The following is a 21,444-nucleotide window of genomic DNA, read 5'->3' on the forward strand; positions in this document are numbered from 1 at the left end:
TTAGAAACTGCCTTGATTGCAGCCATTCTTACCCAGAAGTAGGACTGCCTTTGCCATGTGAAAGCACACTATGCAATGAGTGAAAGCACAGTACTTAAGCCTTGCAGACGTAAATCACCATTTCTGAGAAGTATAAAGCAAAAGGGTATCAGACAAACAGTCAGAAATAACTCAAGATATTTGTTTTTGTCCCAACTCTGTGGAAGGAAAAGACTGGCTGACCCTTTTGAAAATGCTGAATAATTCATATGCTAGAAGTTAAGCAGAATTTACATATGGGATCTTTCTACATCTCTTACATAAACAAATCTGAAGACCACGGCTTGATCCTTAAAGCAACCACACTCTGCATTTTTACTTTTTGAACCAGTAGGCATATAATCAAACATGGATACAGACGGCATGGTTCCAAGGGGAAATATATTCCTGGATATCTAACAGAATCCTTCAGAATTCATCCATCTGAAAAAGAAACAGCCACATCCACATGGTAAAATTACTCAAATCTGAGCTGCTTTCTATTCTATGGCACTGAGTTTTGTAAAGAGCCATTTCAAAATTGGTATGAAACTTCAAAAATTGTAAAGGAATTGGAAATTCAACCATTAAAAAAAATAATAATAATCAAATTATAAATTGAGCTTCCATCTGTCCTGCACAAGGACACTGCAAAGCATTAAAAGCATTTCTTCTGATGTTATGGTGCTTTTCTCAGAAGACAAATTCCATCTCACCAAAACTAATACAAAATATACATTAACTACAGTGTTGTATTTCAAATTGTTTGCAACCCACCCAAGTGATGACAGCTATTTTTTTGCCCTGACACCAGGAAGGCAACACAACCAGCTTCTTTCTTTTTCAGCCTTCAGAGCATCTTTCTACACTGCTTTAGAATCAGAGAATCACTAAGGTTGGAAAACACCTAAAAGATCATCCAGTCCAACCGTTCACCTATTACCAATAGCTCCCTTTAAATCACTAAGTCTTAAGTAGCACAAGAGGTTCAGGTTGGAATATTTCTTCTCAGAAAGAGTCATAATGCATTGGAACAGTCTACCCAGGGAAGTAATGGAGCCACTGTCCCCAGAGGCACTCAATAACTATAGAGATGTGGCTCCTGGGGACGAGATCAGTGATGGGGATGGGTTGGGGATGGACATGGGGATCTTAGGCGTCCTATCCAACCTTAATGATTTTATGATAGGAATAATTTTCCTACATCTGAAAATCCCATAAAGCTGAGGAGAAAGAAAGAAAATCCATTTTTTCATTACTGACATTAAAATTCGAAGTAACTTCTTGCACAAATCCATAAAAGCCATAAATTTTTATGAGATCACTTAACAAATGACCAGCCTTTTGCATGCTGGTAATACAGGTAATGCAGATGACAAAGATGTGCTAGCTCTTAAAAATAAATAAATAAATAAATAAATGAAAAAGTAATTTAAGTAATGTCAGATTAATTTTTCCACCTAATAACTTTTCTCCCCATCCAGCACAGATTCCATTTTGTTACTGAATCTTTCATCAGTGTATCTGAAGAAATAATCTCTATGAAGATTAAGAGAAGAAAGGAATGCAGATAAACTCGAAAACAGCAAGTAAACTTTTCAAGTCATCAGGTAAACATGCTACTATAGGCCACTCAGTGGAATACAAGTAGTGTTATATAGGATTAGAATGGAAAGAGTGACAGGTTCAGCAAGGTGAAACTGTCACCATTCATGCCTTTTGAAACAAAATATTAGTACTGACAAAAATTAGCAGAATCCAGATGTTGATCCAAGAATTATAAATATTAAAATGAAAACAATTAATTCTCACCATTGTATTAAACATTGCACTTACCATTTGGGACACAGAAAAAATCAAGTGTGAGACAAATCGTTAAAAAAAAGATAAATGAATACAGCATGATTTAAAGATAAAATAATAAAGTAAACCCTCAATAACAGTGACCCAATTGTATTCATTGTATCCATTTCTTCTAAAATCCCTTCAATTAACACTTGAGTCTCAAACCTTTCCTTTTTCCTGGTTAGGATGCTGAGAATTTCCTTGGCTTTCCTGCTTGGCCTCCTCCAACACTCCCTTTCCCACCTCAGTCCTGCACCAACTGCCAGTCCCATGGAATGGCTCTTGCTTCCAAAGGATTAGAAATAGATTCACAATTAGTTTGCTTGCCTTGATCTGTTTTGCAGAATTACTTTTGGCCTCCTTTGTAATAGTTTGGACATTTAAAATTTCAATATTTGGAAGATAACTTTTCAGAAACATTTACAGAAAATAGCGGTTTTACTATCATAAATCCTCGTTCTGATTATTCTTCATTCTTTATTGTAATGAATAATAATTAAAAATATATATTATTTTCTTTACCGTCTTAAAGTTACTTCAGAACAGAAACTACTTATTTGATATTTATTTGAAATCCAACATTCAAGTCCCATTATTTCCTATTTTAGGACAATAAACAAGGAATGGATCAGGTTGAAATGAACCTTAAAGACCATCCAGTTCCAACCCCCAGCTGTGAGCTGGTTGCCACCCACTATCTCAGTCTGCCCATGGTCCCATCCAATCTAGTAATGAATGCCTCCAAGGATGGGGCATCTACAACTTTTTCTGGCCTCTGTGTTCTCTTCAGGATCTTTTTCATTGCTTTCCACATAAGATTTGTCCCCTGCTTTTATATCCTGTGAGATATTTCAACCAACAGTACTGTGAAGATCCTAATACTCAGTTTTCTACTTCACAACATTCATTTTCCCCTTAGTACTTTTTCTTCCATATGACATCCATCTGCATATAGGCCTTGATCTCCATGCTGCTGCTCATCCATATACTAAGAGGCTGTCTGAACACTGGGCGAATTTTCACCTTTACGTGTCCCCTTGAAGGAAAATCATCATGCAGACCTCACAGAGAAGAAATGAGAAAGAAAACATGGTCTGCCAAGAGCCAATGCTGTGAATCCACATTCGCTTCTATATTCATACACAACTTGGAAAAAAGGAGGTGAAGAGTAAAGTGACTATTTGCTAATGACAGGAAAAAATATACATATATTTAGGATAGTCTAGCATTAATCTCACTAAGCAGAACAGAAGATTTTGTATTTGGTGACTGGGGTCGAAGATGCTACATGAAATTACATTTTGTACCACTGCAAAATACGGTACATTGAGAGAAGCAAAGCTGTTTCACATGTAAAATGATTTAAGTTAGCAATTGATACTGAAGTCACAGCTGGAAGTCATTGAAAAAGCAGCACTGCACTGCTTCATTTGGAAAGGAAAAGGAATGGGGAGTTGAATGCTAGCATGTCACTGCTTGAATTTGTTACAAATCTAATGTTGTATGTGCTTCCTTCTGCAAAAAGGTCTACAAGAAATACAAGATGTATTTGTAAAGCCTTAGTGAGAAGCACTGAATACTTTCTGTATGAGAATGTCTAAACAGACTTCAATCATCAGTTTTCAGCATGAACAAGGAAACTGACAAAATAAAAACTTTAAAGACAGAACAGAGGTGAATAGAACTGAACTTACACTATTTTATATGACTCAAAAGACTCAAAAGCACCTCAGCAACTCTTCAGTAAACAGTTTTAAAAGCATTAGAAAGGTATAATTTCTTCCCTCGAATTTGTGGAGCTGGTTGCAGTGGAATGTTTCAGAGATGAAGAAGGCAATGCTAATGATGGAAGTTATGAAACATTAATGGAGCTGTCTTCATTTAAAAGATATCACCCAGATGCTACTCTGAGATTCATGAAACCCACAGGCAGCTATTAAAGGCTGGGATAGAATAACCAGGAAAGAATCACATCCTTTTCGTTTTCAACCACGGCTACAGAAAAAATACCACATTTTGCTATTATGCATGGTGATTACAGGAAAAAAAGGCCAACAAGAGTTGAAGAAATCAATATATACATAATTTGGACTTAGGTAGGCATTGATACTTGACACGTTCTGTCAGATGAGCTCACACTTCTGCTAAAAAGCCTAGATCTGTTCCAACTGTTCAACAAGCTACTTAATTGTTGAGGAGCATCATCAAGAGTTTGGGATACAGTTCTCTTTCAGACCTATTAGGCTTCCTTGTGTTTGTGTTCAGGGTTAGGGATCAAAGTTCAATATTATCCATGCAAGCACCCCTAAAAATGTTTAAAAACTACTATGGATGATAACTGCATCCATAGTACAGTTCTATGAAATAACCAGTTTATCCCAATATCAGCAGATGTACAAATATGAGAGAATACTTCCCAAGTCTAAATAAAACTTTCTTAACTTGTACATCTGTTAAAAGCAAAAATATATAATTAAAAAAGAAAAAATCCCCCCAAACAATAACGACGAGCTGCATGCTATGATTCTATGATTCTATGCTCTGCTTCACAAAGCTGGATTTCATTCACAAACGTATCAGGTTTTATTCTCAACAGATGACTCACTGCATATTCGTTGCCTTCAGTCTTCAAACATTTGGTTAATATATGCAGGAAACACAGAGCTACAATAATTTGCTTAGAAAAAAGAAGGGTTTTGTTTTTTTTTTTTTGGTTTTGAAGAGCTTGCAAAGAAAAGGCAAATCAGAAAATTTCTGTCAATAAAAGAATATTTAGTTAGAAAGGTATATTTTCATTGGGGTTTATCAATACCTCACACAATAGCAGAGAAATAATAGCAATGAGAGATTTCTACTTTATGAGAGCATCGATTAAGTTTGGTTCAAAAGTAAAGGCAAACATCAACTAATTATTGATAACAATTGAGATTACTTTCATTTACATAAGAGAAAATAAGATAACAAAAAATAAAATTAAAAAAAAAACATTTAAAAACAATGCGCTACTTTTGGCCAAATTGAAATGGAAAATACTGAAACCAGTTTAAAAAAATGTACTCAGTCTTTTATCACAGTCTATTTTTATGTTATTTGACAGTGAGCCACCCTAGCAGCTCCTAAAAAGTATAAACGTAACACATCTTAGCTTTATTGCCCTTTTCATAGAAAGTTCTTCAAAAGCTCATGTTTCATCTGTCTTCCTTCTCAAGGTCTTTATTGTACTTCAATGCCAGCTTTTTAGGCAGCAAAGTATTTTAAACTGCCTTTCTTTTTGTGTCTCCCAGTTGCATCTAACCTCTTTCATAAGACAAATTCCTTCTACTCATTTCTTAAATGCAAGCCAGAAAAATACCTCAATTACTTTTTAACTCTCCATTCTGCACATAGCAGAAACTTCTGAATATCAAAATCAAACAAAGAGGAGGAAATAAAAACCGTTTTAAGAAACGAGACAGATTCTCATGTTAACAGAGTTTTTTATTTATATTTTCCCTATTATGCTCAAAAGTCCTCAGACATAAAGACATATGAAAGTACCTCTTCTAGAGCAAAGATAAAATCTACAATTTCCTTAAATTATGCAATAGGCTTCAGTCTATATCAGCCATAAGCATTCCTCAAATCAACATCCACATGCCTTCTGTTAAAGAAGGAAAAGTAGGAAGGCCATTTTTTCAAGCTGAAGTCATATTTAAACCTCACAGCAGGTGAAATAAAGAACTGACAATAAATTGGCAGTAAATGACTATTTACAATGGTGGATAGTGATAGGACAAGGAAGAATGGTTTTAAACTGAGACAGGGGAGGTTTAGGTTGGATATTAGGAGGACGTTTTTCAGACAGAGGATGGTGATGCACTGGAATAGGTTGCCCTAGGAGGCTGTGGATGCCCCATCCCTGCAGGCATTCAAGGCCAGGCTGGATGAGGCTTTGGGATGGTGGTTGGTGACCCTGCACATAGCAGGGGGTTGGAACTAGATGAGCATTGTGACCCTTTTTAACTCAGGCCATTCTATGATTCTATGATAAATAAGGAACAATACACCAACATTGATCCTACCAACCTGTGCTAACTGATGCTACTCTGACTTCTGCTTTCACAACCTCCAGAGAAAGACTTCCTACATCTTACTGTAAGTGTCCTTTTGATCTGCTGCCACACAAAGTTGGGAAATAGAACTGATCAATGCAAGCATACATTATTATCTTTACCCTTGAAGCATTTTCAGCATGCACACTTTGCTGTATTTTCTTGAAGGTTTCTTTTCTCAGATACTCTGACTACCACAGAGTCATAGAATCTGCTGGTTTGAAAGGTTGGAAAGGACCTACAAGCCCATCTCTAGTCCAACCACCTTCCCGACTATAATGGAGGCAGATTTCAGCTTGCTCTTCCTTTCCTCCTATTAAATGTGTTTATGATCATATCCTATTCCAACACCTTCAGTTCAAAATCCAACTTCTACAGCACCTGCGCTTCTCCATCTCAAAGGGGTCTCAGCTAAGCAGAATAAGGTATGTCAGCAGCAAGACAGAGGACTTAGTATTTATGATCATTCAAACTTCTTATTACCTGAATCAATTACTTGCCTTCAGCCCCTAGGTTATGAGTCTTAAAATATGACAACATTCAATAAACATTAAATAATAATAATAATAATTTTTTTAAAAACTGAAAATTGTATTCCTGTACTTCATGCCATACAGATGTTCGGCTAAAGGAAATAGATTGCTATTTTCAAATAACATTTGTGTTTAAATTGATCAAAAGAGCTTGTAATTGTCCAGGGAAATTACTCTTTTTTCCCCTCTCCCCTCCTGCTCTATTTATCTCTGTATTACTGTAGAAAATAGTAGATCTGCTCTTTCTGAAGGTGTCACTGCTTGACCTCTCCATGCAGATTACACAATGGTGCTTAAGGCAGATGAAGCTCAAAATGATGGGCACACAAGCTGCAAGCTTCCAGGTAATAAAAACCATATCCAAAAGGGCTCCTGTTTGTTTGCCTCTGAATTCAGTCTTTGAGACAGATGCTGTACAAGTCTAAATGAAGAAAGAGACTTGTTGTGCTGTAAGAAAAATATCCTTTTTCAAAAAACAAAAAACAAGTTGATACCTTAATAAATAAATAAAAGGAATTTCATTTTATTGTTCCTGGTCTGTCACCTCCTGGATTTAAGTGGAAGCAGAAATGTGGAAATGCAAGATCCTTCATCATTTCAGAATTTTTATGGAACTGCACTACGATAAATCAGTGCGCTGGGCTGCAACAGAAAAGCTGTTGTGAAGCCAACATTAAAGTAAACAGTGATTTAATGTCAGCCCCACCTCACTGAGCCGTAGGTGGCTGCTACCAGAGAAAGGAGAGCCATCATCGCTGACAAAACTGCTTCAGCCTTCCTGCAATTGAAAGCACTGATTGGTGTAGAAGGGCTGTAAAATTTGGGAGTCAACAGAAGAAAACCTCAGCATGGGTAAAAAGTGACATTCTTTCTAGGGGACAGGCAGCTGTTGCTAAGAAACTGTTTACAGACAGACTCTCCTGCTGGTATATCTATGAAAATTAGGTCACTCTTGGCTCTAGGTAGGAGTAATCTTTGTTGATATAAAATCCTCTGCATCTTTGCTTTATGATTACAGTCAGTAGTTAACGATGCTTTAGGAAGGCTGTTTAGAGGGTCCTTCTAGCAACGAGCATTCGTTGCCCACCACAGAACTGCAGATTTAAATGACCTGAAGGGTCAGCAATGGATTCACATCCCCATGAACTGCAGGGTCGGAATGCTGGCTCGGAGCTCAAATGAAACTCATAAGAGGGTGCAGGCAACAAAAGTACAAACCAAAAAGGGGGAAGAAGGTGCAGTTCATCTTTACACCTTTCTCTCTTAATTGCTGTGGGGGAAATAAAGGAAACATAGAAAGGAAGGAAAGAGGATGCCACTGACAGCAGACCAGGAACAATCTCAGAGCTGCTTTTAATGAAGCCTGGTCTGCTAAAAAAGGGGAAAGGCCACAATATTCTCTCTTGAAGCCACAAGGAACAAAGTTTGCCTTGAAGACCAGAAGGCAAGGTCTGAATCACTTTACCCAGGGAAATGGCTTAAGGAGCTCTTAACTATCTAAAACAAAGTAGAAGTCACTGCACAGAGAAAACAAATTAGTTCAGAGAAGATGGGGAAGAAAAATTGTATCAATCCAGAGCCAGTTGTTTTGTTTTGTTTTTTTTTCCCCTGCATAAATAATCCAAGCATGAGCAGTTTTTCTCATATAAATAACTGCATTTATAAGAAGCCTTGAGTAAGAAGGCTCTTATATCATTATTCACTTAAAAACCACTCCAAAAATTCAGACAAATCACTGCTTTCTAACTGAAAGAAAAAAAAAAAAATGCACTCCTTGTGGTAATAAACAGCTCATTGTCATCATTCTGGATACAGTCATTTTTTGTCTTCACTTTAAAATAAATGCAGTGTGGACTCGTTACCTTGTATTAAGCAGAGCATGTGAAATGCAAACAAGGACAATAAGCATCACTGCAGCAAACTAAAGGTAGGAAGGGTCCAGGTGTGACAGCCATAATCCCCCCAAAACAAAGTGGTATTTCAGCAACAATGCTCATCTGGTTTAAACTTAGGGGCACATCTTGGGGTCGTTAACAAAATACACATTCTCAGCACCATCAATAAAAGGTCACTACACCATTTAGTGGGCAGAAAAAGTAAGGATCATGAAGCACTCGTAATTTATTCACCATTGCTCATTTCTAAGAACAAAAACAACACTGAGTTCTGAGGAGCAGCAGGGATGTTCTCCAGACAACCTATGGGCACCAAAGGTGGAGTTAATATATAAGATGCGTGCTTTAGTTTCAAGGGTTATCACAAGTTCTGACTCTTGGAACAAGCTCCCAGTGTGCTGGAAAGACAGGCAAAAACAGCAACAAAAATGCCACAAGCCTCCCAACAACTAACCGAACAATGATGGGAGGTAGCACAGCTTTAGTATATCAAGCTGGCTTTATTATCCACCAATGAATCTAGAAACATACTTTCAATAAAAAACATCCACACCAAGAATGCTAATTATTTACAAAATTGAAGCTAACGTGGCCCATTTCCCAGTGGTTCATAAAGCTGTGGAGGAGAGTTGTGAAGCGTGGAGGAAAGGCCAACCTGATTTTTATTCACGCCCTTCCGTGCTTGTCTACATGGAAAACAGAATTCTTTTTCCATTTGGCCCTGTCAGGTTTTTTCAGATTTTAAAATAACTGCTAATGAAATCACAAGCCTTCACCATAAAAAATAGTTACAAAAATAGTGAAACGACAACAAACACTGCACTGGAGCAATGCTGAGCCAATCTGTAGCAAAAAAAACAAAGCATCTCCTTACATTCAGTTGTCTTGAAATAAAACGTAAGGAATAATAGATTACACTTTACTAAGGCCTCAATACAATGATAAGAATTTGTTAGCACAGCTCTTAAAAACCAATTTTTCCCCAGGCTTAAGAACATAATTTAGAATAAAATAGTTCAGCAATAGAACTGTTTAGCACTATAGCAGCTATTAAACCTGGAAATCACCTGAAGCATTCATAATTTATTATAATAAGCAATAAGGTTGTCTATTTTTCATCTTTTCATTGTATTCAGCAAAACTCAATTTAAACATATTCCGATGTTTTTAAACATTAAAAACCCCTGTTACTACCAACACATTTTTCACTAAATTATTTAGACTTATGTAGACGTACAGTTTTGGAATGGAGTCTGGACTTGCAGTTAAAAAACAAACAGACTCTCCTTAACAGAAATAAAAGGTCTTCTTCCCAAATTTCAACACATAGTGGTGATTAAACAGCGCAGGGACTGAATGTGGCAGTAGCACTATTGCAACACTATTAATTTCCATTATAAACCTTTACCAAATTCTTGTCATTCATTTACTGGAATCCAAAATTAAAAACCACAGTATTTGGTCTTAAGCCAGCAAAAGAACCCTGGACACACAAATAACAAAACACTTCCAACACAATAACAACAAACACCACCTTTGACCTAACTTACATTTCACCTTGGAATAGTTTCAATAGTACTTGCTGCATTAAAGAGACATCAGCCCACAATGTATTTAGATTCTTCACATAGGAAATCTGCATGTTAGATACGCATACTTACAGTAAGCCTAATTTTAAAGACAACAGTACAAATTTCCCTTATTATCACCAGATTTCATTATTAATTGTTGTACGTTGCCACCATAAGACTAACCAAGAATTTTGCATCTTTCCATGGAAGGAACCACCATATCAGTGCAATTGGAGAGAAATCTAATGAAACTCATCAAATAATTCCACGCTTCAATACCACGTTTCTCACCCTGAGATGCTGTATAAGACAGTCATCACAGATATGGATGAGGTCTTGCACAGCACCTAACAAGAGCAAGTAGAACAACACATCAACCGCAGGATGCTGCAAGTTCGTGTTAGTCAACCAAGTCCATCTTAATGTTTTGCTCAACTGGCCCAACATGACAGAACTGGTTTCTCACTTCATCAGAAAATCTATCTTTAGATCAAAACAGGAACATAAAATAGCTCATTAAGATGAACATTTGAGCAGAATGAACTATCTATTTGTGGCAAATGAGAAATGGATGCAAGAAGCTCTGATGTACTGGACACTGAGTGTCCTTTTTTCTTATCCAAACGTTGAAATGATAAGAGTTCCCTCACTTAAACCACTTACTAGAACACAGAAGGAGTACACATCAATGCTCACAGCAGATCTGTGAGGTAACACAGGGAAGCCTTCTAATTTTCCAGAGCTTTAAGCAACTTACGTACAAGAGCTGCACCAAAAGTAATGCCTTTATGTTGGCCTATGATATCAAAGGTGGATGCTGGTGGTAAGGCAATAGATCCTGAACATTCCCACCAGTATTCCATTACATTTTGTTGCTGTGTGACAGATGGCAGCAGAGGGGCAGTCCGATAAAATGGCTTCTGGCAGGGAAATGCATCTGAAGTAAAGATGCATCATTGAATTCCTCCATGAAGTAAAAAATGGCATCCATTGATCTTGATCACCTCTTCCTGAACGTTGTATACAAACAGTGACAGCACAGTGAAATGGTAGGTGGTGCATTTCAGTATGGTAACAGTGACATAAAATACAAACCACATTATGGTGATGATTATGTTAAAAAATAGTGTCCTTTAGCTGAGAATTGACCAAATAGTGTTATTATACACTAGGGGTCTATTGTAGTTACTGTGAAAATAAATAGAAAGCATTACTTTTAGAACAACATACGTATCACACAGGACTGGATTAGGCCACACCAAATGTAGAAAATATTGACACATTTCATGGCCAAAGGCAGCGACAGGACTAAGAGTGTTGAGTGAGGTGTTTGCAACATTAATTTTGTCATTACTTTCCAAGGACTGAGGTTTTCATCTTGCATAAACTGAATACCCTAATCTGTTTTTTAGCTAAGATGCACAGAAAGCTGCCTATAATGCTGAAAGAAGTCTTCCATAATGTCAATGCAAAGTTCTTCCTCGGGTTTTTCACATTTCAACAAATTGTAGGATTCATATTTGGGACTAAGGTTTTGTATGGGTGAACTTTGTTTTTAAACGAATGAAAGTTCATCTTCTCAAGTCTATTTTTCCTTTCTATTTACATACACTCTCCTCATTTAAAGAAGCTCTAGGTACATGAAACTATTGAAAGTCTTCCCGCAACACACCTTTCCTAGCGCAGTCATGCTTTGCCTGCATTTCCTATACCCCAGCTTTACTGGCCAACAGGTAACTTCACATCTAAGCACCTTCTGGTCCTTCCTATATAAACATTGGTACAAATTAATAAAATTATATTTGATCAAGAGTGATTTCTAAATTCTTCCCCCACTTGATTGATCATAGTTTCAATGAAGAACTGTAATAAAAAACTCCAAACAGTATTGTCAAGAACTGATTAAGTACAGTTCAGATCACAGAGTTCAAGCACACCTGAAGAAATCTTTAAGCTACCAATGAATTATTTCTTTGCATAGCACAGCCTTGATCCTTCCTTAGAGACTGTTCCTTATATGAACCGAATACAGTGACTCCCCTGCCTCCTAACTGATCTTTTTATGGAAATAAATAAATAAATAAATAAAAATAAAAAATATATTTAAAAAAAAATCAGTTAAGATGTTGTTCCTGGTCTACGTCATTCTGTTTGTTTGTTTCTTTTGGCTGCTTGTCAGCCACTCCACAAAAATAAACTCATTAAGCCAACAGAAGACCTGAACTCACTCGTGTTGTCAGTTCATCTCTGCATCTTTTACATGAGCACGAAAGCTCTTAAACAACTCACATTAAGCTGACTCTACCCTTAAGATGCAACCAACTTAAGAAGGGTTTGTCAACTTGAAGTAAATCACTCACAGAATCTGAAATTAAAGGAAAATTCTTGGCAACTGCCAAGCCAGAACAGTCCTGAAACTAGCAGGAAGGAGAACACGGAGTGCAGAGCCTCAAAAAAGCAACTGCATTTGTGCCACCACTACAGCTCCTAACCTCATTCTGCTTGCAAGCCTTCTATTTTTGAATCCAAACCACAACAGTTTTTGTGTGTTAAATCTGTCCACACATCAGTGATTTTCTTTTGCTGCCACCAAATTTGTAGCCTGCTGAACTTGTACCCAGCTCACATGAAGGTGAGTACGCAGTGATGTTTCAACTTAAAAGCAAAAAAAGAAGTCTGCTTAGCTCCTACAATTGCACAGCTTTCTCAACTGCTTCAAGGCATTAATTCGGAGAACATTTGTTTGAACCTATTTACTCCCGCTCAACTTCTGCACATCCTTATCCTCCTTCATTCATGGACTTCCCAGCATCCAAGCACTGCAAATGTAGATTACAGAGATAATGGACATGTTTAAAATTAGTCTAAGCAGCTATAATTCCCTATTTGCATTTCTGACTTGATTATAGTAACCACTAAAGACTATTTGTATACGAACCTGAAAAGAGTATGTACATTGTAATGAAAATACATTAATCCCTCTAAAGTCAACCCTAAAACATGGGGAAAAGGTGCCATTTGTTTCTTTCTAACCAGTAATCTGGTAATGAATTGCACTTGTTTCTTTAGCAACTCTGTAACTTCATTAATAATAATAATAATAATAATAATAATAATAATAATAATAATAATAATAATAATAATAATAATAATAATAAATAGTATTGGTAATAGTAATAAAATATTATAATAATAATAAAGAACCTATAGATTTTAGTTGTAAGATTAAACTTCATTGGTTTTCTTGCATTTTTCAAATAGAAAAACTGTTTTCGTCCTTCCAGATTAAATCTGTTAGTTATGTCAAACAAGAAATCTAATGCTGATGAGTGACAGTGTAAACTTATTCAAAACAGGGAAGATAAAATGCATTTTAGAAGCCAATTTTGGCTGCATTCAATCTTGGCCCTCTATGATGGAGATATTTTTTGATCTTATCTGTACACAAACAAAAGAGAGAGGCTTAAAATACACAACCTTCCTTCTCTTGCAGTTTCTCACTGGAAATTCCAGTTGTTAGCCTTAATATACTTTTCCTTGGTAGTCTTTGTTGTCTAACAGTCAATTTTTATAACCATGAGATAAACATTTACAAACAGTTTTGATAACTTCTTGAACAACAACAACAAAAATCAATCATAAGTGACGATTTCTTTTACTTCAGTGTTTAAAAACAGAGAAGGGTGGGGGGAGAACTTTATTAATCAGCCCTCTTAAACTTTGGTAACAATAAAAATCGTATCATATGTTGTTAAATCAACTGCTTCCTGGACTTCAAGCATGAGGTTTAGTCCTCTCAATAGGAAATATCTACTGCAATTCTGATTATTTTGTTAGATGAAACAAAAGATACTCTATTATACAACAGAAGCCGCCACCAAAGGTTTCCTACATATATCAGCCACACCTTGCCTAGAGATGCAATTCTGCATCCATTGAGGAATATATAACTGTACAGATATGAACTCACATAAAGAATTAACCACCATCACAGCTGATGATGTTTTATAGTAGAAAGAGAAACCATTCATCCCATTAACTCTGAAGGAAAGCAATACCTAATGACAGAGTTTATTAAATAAAGACATGAATACAAATACTATTATTCACAACAACTTTTAAATTGACTCAAAATATAAAAAGACCAAAAAAAACCCAACAAACTTCAGCAGATAACTATGTCTGCCCCCAGATTACTCAAGCAAGTTAAAACAGCAAAGAGTTTTTATGTCTCTTTCCAAGAGATTTTGTTCACGTTTGTTAATATAGATCCCTTGGAACAAGCACAGCTATTGCCATATTACAATAACAGTACAAGAGAAAGAAAAAGCAGCACCTACTAAAATTTCAGAATGCAATCAATAGTATTTCTATTCCATAATATAAACAGAAACTTAAATCCTTAAAAGATTTTGGAGCTTCTTTTCATAGAATCATACCATAAAGTGGCCAGGGTTTGAAGGGACCCCAAGAATCATGAAGTTCCAACCCCCCCCCCCGCCCCCCCAGCACAGGCAGGATCACCAACCTCCCCATTTAATACCAGACCAGGTTGCCCAGGACCCCAACTAACCTGGCCTTGAATACCTCCAGGGATGGATGGGGCATCCACAACCTGTCTGGGCAGCTCACCACTCTCATAGTAAACAGCTTTCCCTGACATACAACCGAAATCTTAAAACCATTTCCCCTTGTCCTGCTATCATCTACCCTTTCAAAGAGCTGGCTTCCCTCCCTATTTTGATGTTTGAAAATATTTAAAGAACTGATTAAAGCAGTTTCATCAGCTTTGGAGGGAATGGATGCAGTTTCTCCATTCAGAGTATAAGGAATAAAGTATTTCCCATTGACCAATTTCTTGTAAGTAAAATTTAGCAAACTGAGAGACTCAGCCATCCCTGTGAGGCTACGAAGGGTTTAACTGAAATACTTTACATACTTCTTTAAACACTAATATAGCAGAGAGGCTTTTGTTATTAAATAAAAGGATATTAAAAACAAAAGTTAATTAGTTCTTAAAAAGGACCAACTGATTAATCCATTTACAAGAAGCCTTAAGTAACTTAAAAGCTTAAGTCTCATTTTCAGAAGTCACCTGGGCAACTGGGAGCCTAGACTGACCCAGACAACTTGTACTTTGTTCAGAAAAGTGTGCACAGGATTTAAGCTCCAGTTCCAGTCAGATTGTTTTACTTTCTAATATTCTTGTCTCCTTTAGGCATTATGTAACACATACTTGTTTTTAAAATGAACAGCTTCAAAGAGAAGGGTGATGACACAGGCGAGAGTAATGGCAAGTAATAATTATTACACCAGTGATAAGAGCAGATTGGACAATAGCTTTAAAAAACACTGAATACAGAGATTCTTTTGTGTAATTGAAAATATACATATATATTTTATTTATATATTTATTATTTTTTCCACCTCTCAAATGAAAACTCTGTGAGATGCTCTTACTGTGTTTCAGGATTCAGCTTCACTTATCCAAATAATTATCATTATTTAAGAAGCTGGAAAACTTGGGCAGTCTCTGCAGCAGTGTTGAAAACAGTTCTCTACTGTTCTCAGTACTGGAATACTAATGCAGGGGGTGATGCAACTGAGAAGTACAGCTGGCCAAAAAACATTCCAAAGGAAAAGAAAACAGTTGCTGCCAGAAAATGCTGATTCAGCAGTTTCAGTACTTCAAAGAAAGGTGGGATTTCTCCTCGTTTGGGTGAAAAGAAAATATTTTGTTGGAAATATTAAACTTCACTTTTTTGTCAACCCAAAGCAAAACATTACCCCAAAACGTGATTGTTTTCTGACATAAGAATTCTTACATTCAACCAACAGTACTGTTAAGTGATGGTTGCAAAAATCTTACTTCACACAGCAAAAAATGTGTTATTTAAATATGAATGCAGGCTATTTTACAGTACAAAAGCTTTCATGAATGCCTGCTGGTATCCAAACATTGTTTGGAGCAAGGTATGTCAGAGTGGTGACCACTGGAACAAGTTGCCCAAGGAGACCGTGGATGCCCCAGCCCTGGAGGCATTCAAGGCCAGGCTGGATGTGGCTCAGGGCAGCCTGGTCTGGTGGCTTGAGATGCTGCACATAGCAGGGGGGTTGAAACCAGATGACATAGTGGTCCTTTTCAACTCAGGCCATTCTATGATTCTCTGACTCTTAGTGGCGTGATATTGAGGAAACCACTTAGAAAACTGAGATGTATCACTTTTATCCAGGAAGTGAAGTATGGATTTCTGAACCTGATTCAATTCAACAGAACAGTGTTACAACGTTATCGCTCTGAGACATGTTTAGAAAGTGCTCAATGGATAAGCTTTCCAGTAACAGCAATCAATACCGATCGGTAAAGTACACCCATGTAATAACACAAAAAGGAATCCAACTCCCAACTCCAGGAAATCAAAAACAATCACAACAAACTGGAAATACAAGGGATAATTCTGAAAATAGGGAATTATGAATTTCCATAAGATAATAATACACCAGAGTACAAGAATAACTTCGTTGTTAGACAGTTATTCTAATATGCCCAAATGTGCTTTCTGTACTTTGTTGCACCTTCATCTCACTGTTTGCTGCAGCTTAATCTCTTTTGTCCTTTACATTAAAATGTATTAATACAACTATTTTCCATCAGTGCTGAAGGCCTGCAAGATAGGGCAGCAGTTTGATCATACTCATGCTCTTGGTGTTGTTGATACAGCTGGCAAACCCTCCCCATCAGTAATGGAGTCCCACTGAAGAATGGGAGTCCCGACCTCTTCTGCTTACTGCATCAGAACACATCAGAGAAGCCTGATGTGTTGGAAGCTCTGGGCTGGGAAAGTTCTTGCTGGCCAAGTGGTAAACAACATAATGTATCTAATTCCCCAAGAAAGCTTATCTTAACTAATATGTGGATACAAAAATACACAAACAAGTTTATTTTAATCATGCAGCAGCTCTTAGCCTCTAAAATATACCATTCTTCTTGTAACTTTCATTATCCTCCCTAATCCTGTTCTTGTTTTATCCCCTTCTAGTGTCTTACCTCAAATTAGCTCAGGGGGACAATTTCTATGGACCTGACCCCCAAAAACTCCAACAGGTTTATAACCTAACTATGCTACTATGGTTACTATCAGATTCATGCTAGCATTCTCTATATCCTCTATTCCTCCTCACATTTCCAAATACATGTTGTATTTTGCTATATCTAAAACCGATGTCCTATCCTTTGTACTGGCTATGAAAAAAGTAGGGAGGTAATAAATAAATAGTTCAGCTTCTTTTCTCTAAGCCTTGAAACATGTTGTATTAAAACCAAATGCCTACTTTGTCCCACAATACAATGGACTGTGTACTTGTTGTGTCATTATACATAAGAAAAAAGAATCCCAGTCATGTTCAAGCAGCACATAATACCTAGAAGCTATTGTCATAACTACTGTAATTTGGCAACAGATTTCAATCAATGCTGCTATTAGGAATAAGAAGCCACACAAAACAAGAAGTTTTAAGAGAACAGATTAAATATTTCTTATATCAGTAAGTGTAAAAATTGATGGTTGAAGCTGGAAACACTTCTTGGCAGAAGGGGAGAACGGAAGGGGGGACTTTGTAAGAACAAAAGACATCTCTGCCCTCACAAAGGTGTGCTACTGTACAGGGAATCTAATCACACTAATAGCGCAGAAGGGGCTGATGCATTCAGGAAGCAATTCTGCATTTGGAATGAAATGAGATGACTTTCTTGTGTCTCATGAGAATGATGAATTACCTCTTCAGCCTGTGACACAAGCAATGTTAAAGCAACGTTACTTTGCAATGCTTTTTGTTCAGCAGGACTGAAAAAGGTCACAACAAAGAAGGGGTCTCACGGAAATATCCAAGATGGCTAATCCACCAACATGAATTTTTAATCATTCTGAAAACTGCAGGGAAATTCCAGAATGCTAACATTACTACCATGCTCTAAAAAGTGAATGAGATTGTGTTTGTAGCTGTAGGTTATAGCATGATGCAAATTCTGAGCAAAAATAGTAAAAAATAATGTGAGCGTCAGTACACATGCTTAAACTTTTAAGGCACTTGGTGTAGTATTCTGTGATGGTCTGATTAAGAACTAGCAGCAATTAAACAGGTTAAGAATTGGTTAAGGGACACCTCAGGACAAACTAATCGACCTTCAAGAAGAATGCATCAATACATAACTCAGATTTATGAGGAACTGAAGCCTTCAAGTACCTAAAGGGAGCCTATAAACAGGAGGGGAGTCAACTCTCTGAAAGGGTAGATGATAGCAGGACAAGGGGAAATTGTTTTAAGTTAAAGGAGGGAAGATTTAGGTCCGATATCAGGGGGAAGTTCTTTACTATGAGAGTGGTGATGTGCTGGGACAACTGCCCAGAGTGGCTGTGGATGTCCTGTCGCTGGAGGTGTTCAATGTCAGGTTGAATGGGAACTGGGCAACCTGGGCTAGTATTAGATATGGAAGTTGGCAGCCTGAGGCAGGGGGCTTTGGAGCTTCATGATTCTTGAGGTCCCTTCCAACCCAAACTATTCTATGACTATATGAAATCCCCACAGTTTAAGCCACTATCATGAAACAATTTTTCAGTTCCTTTTAAGTAGACATGAACAATCATGACAAAGTTTGCACAAGTTACAGACTGATAGAATGCTACATAAGTGGGGTGAACCAGTTGGGACTGTTTGATATACTCAAATACATGTTAGGAAAAATAAAACAAAACAACCTCTTCAATAAAGCCACATATAAAGTTGTAGAGCTGCAACCAGGAAACACACTCCGTTCCACAAAACTATGAAGTCTACTTGAAAGAAACAGTCCTGCCAAGGTTTTGATAGGGCAAACATTACCTGTGAAAATGAGATTAAAATACAGTGCTGCAACCAATGGGTTTGAAATGTAAACGTGATATATCAACAGAAGAGTAATGCTGAAGAGGCAATACTTAAACTCACACAACAGTCCTGCGAGAGGCATTGGTGCTCTGCACCCAGCTCACACTGACACACTAAAAACGTTGAAAGAGCAGATTTAGAGAAGAAAAAATTAAAAAGAAAGAAGGCCACAGAAATTGAGTAGTGAGGAAAACACATGCAGTGACAGTTTAAAGTAATTCGAGACCATTTGTTTTTATCCCCAAACAGAAAAGAGAGGGATTTAGTGTGTTCCAACAGATAGACGCCTCCCTCCATGTAAGAAAATACTTCAAGTTCTTTTAGCACGCTGGAGAAAGGCACAGCAGTAACCAGTGACCGGGAGCTGGAGCCAAATAACCTAATAAGCAGTGAATTCTCCACCTCTTACAGTCTTCCGATCAAAATTCCTTTTTTTTCTGGGAAATGTGCTTCAGCCAAATACAAGTTATTGCACTCAAAAGTAACTGGATAGAATCCAACTGACTAAAACAGTCAAGAGGTCAGAGTGGAAGATCTAATTGCTTCCTTTGGCTTTAAAGTCTCAGTCTATGAGTACTCTCGGTTTTCAGAGGCACGTCAGCAGTACCATACGTGTTCATCATTAATATTGAGAGCTTTAAAAATCTACATAAATTAGAGCTGCACTTTCATGCAGGTTTCCAATGACTCTGGAGCTTTCCTATGGAGGCTTTTGTCACCAGCAGTGCCCATTGATGGCATTACAGCTACCTTACCCACAGCTGAGAGTGTTTCTGCAGCAGCCTATAAACAATGACTTACACAACCGAGTGTGAAAGTTCACCTTTCAGGTCAGTACTTTTTCTCTTCTAGAAGGAAGTGCTTGAATGCAATGCCAGAAGCCCGATAACAATACACGATATTAATCACAGAAGCAATAGGTTAAAAGGAAAAGCAGAAGCGCTGCGATAGCCACAAAGCCAACCAGATCTGTTGCGTGCCTCAGCATCATCTGAGAGTTCTCCTATTCAAGCTACTTATACTCCAAAACACACTGCTGCAACCTTGACAAGAAATGTTCATTAAGTGAACTTATGTAGGGCATAAGAGTTTTACATGTTAAGGCTGAGAGTTTTGCTATTATACATGCTTCCCTAGGGGGTATAGTAGATAGTTACAGTAAAGGGCTTTGAAACATTGTATCAAAAGTATAAACAAAACTTAGGCTCGGGCTGGACAAACAGAAGCTTCCAAGGGCTGAAATGGTTGCATGCACGTTAACAACTAAACACACTGATAACTAAAGGTCGGGACATCACACAGTTGAACAGCAAAACCAGGGAGGGAACAGCACCTTCCCAAGCTGTCAGGTACCACATCCCCATTGCTCCAGGGAGAAGCAGGTGCCATAAACCTGTCAAAGTTACTTTCCTAGCCACCCTGATGTTTGGGAGCTTGGGGTCATGGGAGCAGGACAGTGTCACACTGCTTCTCTTATCACCCAAAAGCCAAACTTCTTCCACTCCATACACCTCACAGCCCAATTCCACACTGCTTTCCCTCTGCTACACGCACGGATCAAACAACATTCAACGCTCTGCAAACTTCTGACAGCAGCCGGGAGCGCTGGGGACGGGTTTGGGGGTCACCGCAAAGTGGGGCTGGAAGAGGCCTAAAGCAAAGGGATGGTGGGCTGCAGCCCCCTACCCACCCCACGGCCCCGCAGTGCGCGACAGGGAGGGGGTGGGCAAAGGCATGGAGAGATCTCCGTGCTGCCTGAAGGAAGGAGAATAACGAGAACACAAAAGGAGCGTTCGCACGGGGCTGTGTTTCCCCTCTAAGAGACGGTAGGTAAATAGACGGATAAGCGAAACAACGCACCTCTGACCCTCTCTTTCTTCCCTAAATATAATCCCCCTCTCCCCACAATACACGCGCCACCCAATGACCATTAATTCAAATCCGTTCTTTAAAGACAGCGGATTATCTCCGTCTGTGACCGGCTCTCTCAGCCTCTTCTCTTTCGCCGGGCGAACGATTAAAAATAAAATAAACTAAACTAAAATAAAAACGCGTTTTGAAACAAAGAGAAAAAGGGGGGAAAAAAGGAAGGAGAGATGATGATTTGTGGTGGGTGTGAAACGTGGGGAGAAGAAGCCTGGGGGATGGGGAGGAGTGGAGAAAGGTGGTGAGGAGAGAAGAAAGGAAAGGAGGACCGGGAAGCGCCGGGAAGGATGAGATGAGAAGGAAGGAGGATGAGGAGAGAGGGACGAAAGGAAGGAGCTCGAGGAGGGTGGGGGAAGGATGAAAGGGAGGAAGGGATGAGGGGAAGAAAGGAGGATGCTTTGCCCTGGCCTCACCTCAGCTCGGTGGGTGGGGGTGGGAGAACCTCTCGCAGCCGCCGCCGCCGCCTCCTTCTCCTCCTCCTCCCCAGCAGCGGCGGTTACTGACGGGCTGGGTGTGCAGCACGACTCCCTCCTCACACAGAGCCCGGCGCCCGCCTCCCACCCTCCTCCTCCTTCTCCTCCCGCTACCGGCCCGAGCAGCGCTCGCTCGGCTCTGGGGGGACCCGTGAGCGGCCGCCGGC

General features: G+C 38.4%; 1 protein-coding gene across 2 annotated transcripts in view; it reads right to left on the reverse strand.

The window, feature by feature from the left end:
* Window positions 1-21,418, reverse strand: part of CTNNA2 (catenin alpha 2) — a 425,826-nt gene extending 404,408 nt beyond the window's left edge. For both annotated transcript variants that reach the window (XM_015862648.3, XM_015862647.3), the window contains exon 1: window positions 21,218-21,418. The gene's annotated coding sequence lies outside the window, so the exon portion shown is untranslated. The remainder of the gene's footprint in view (window positions 1-21,217) is intronic.
* Window positions 21,419-21,444: the final 26 nt, after the last annotated feature.

This window comes from Coturnix japonica, chromosome 4 (genome assembly GCF_054131305.1).
Source record: "Coturnix japonica strain WE chromosome 4, WE-NBRP24, whole genome shotgun sequence".
Classification (NCBI taxonomy): Eukaryota; Metazoa; Chordata; class Aves; order Galliformes; family Phasianidae; genus Coturnix; species Coturnix japonica.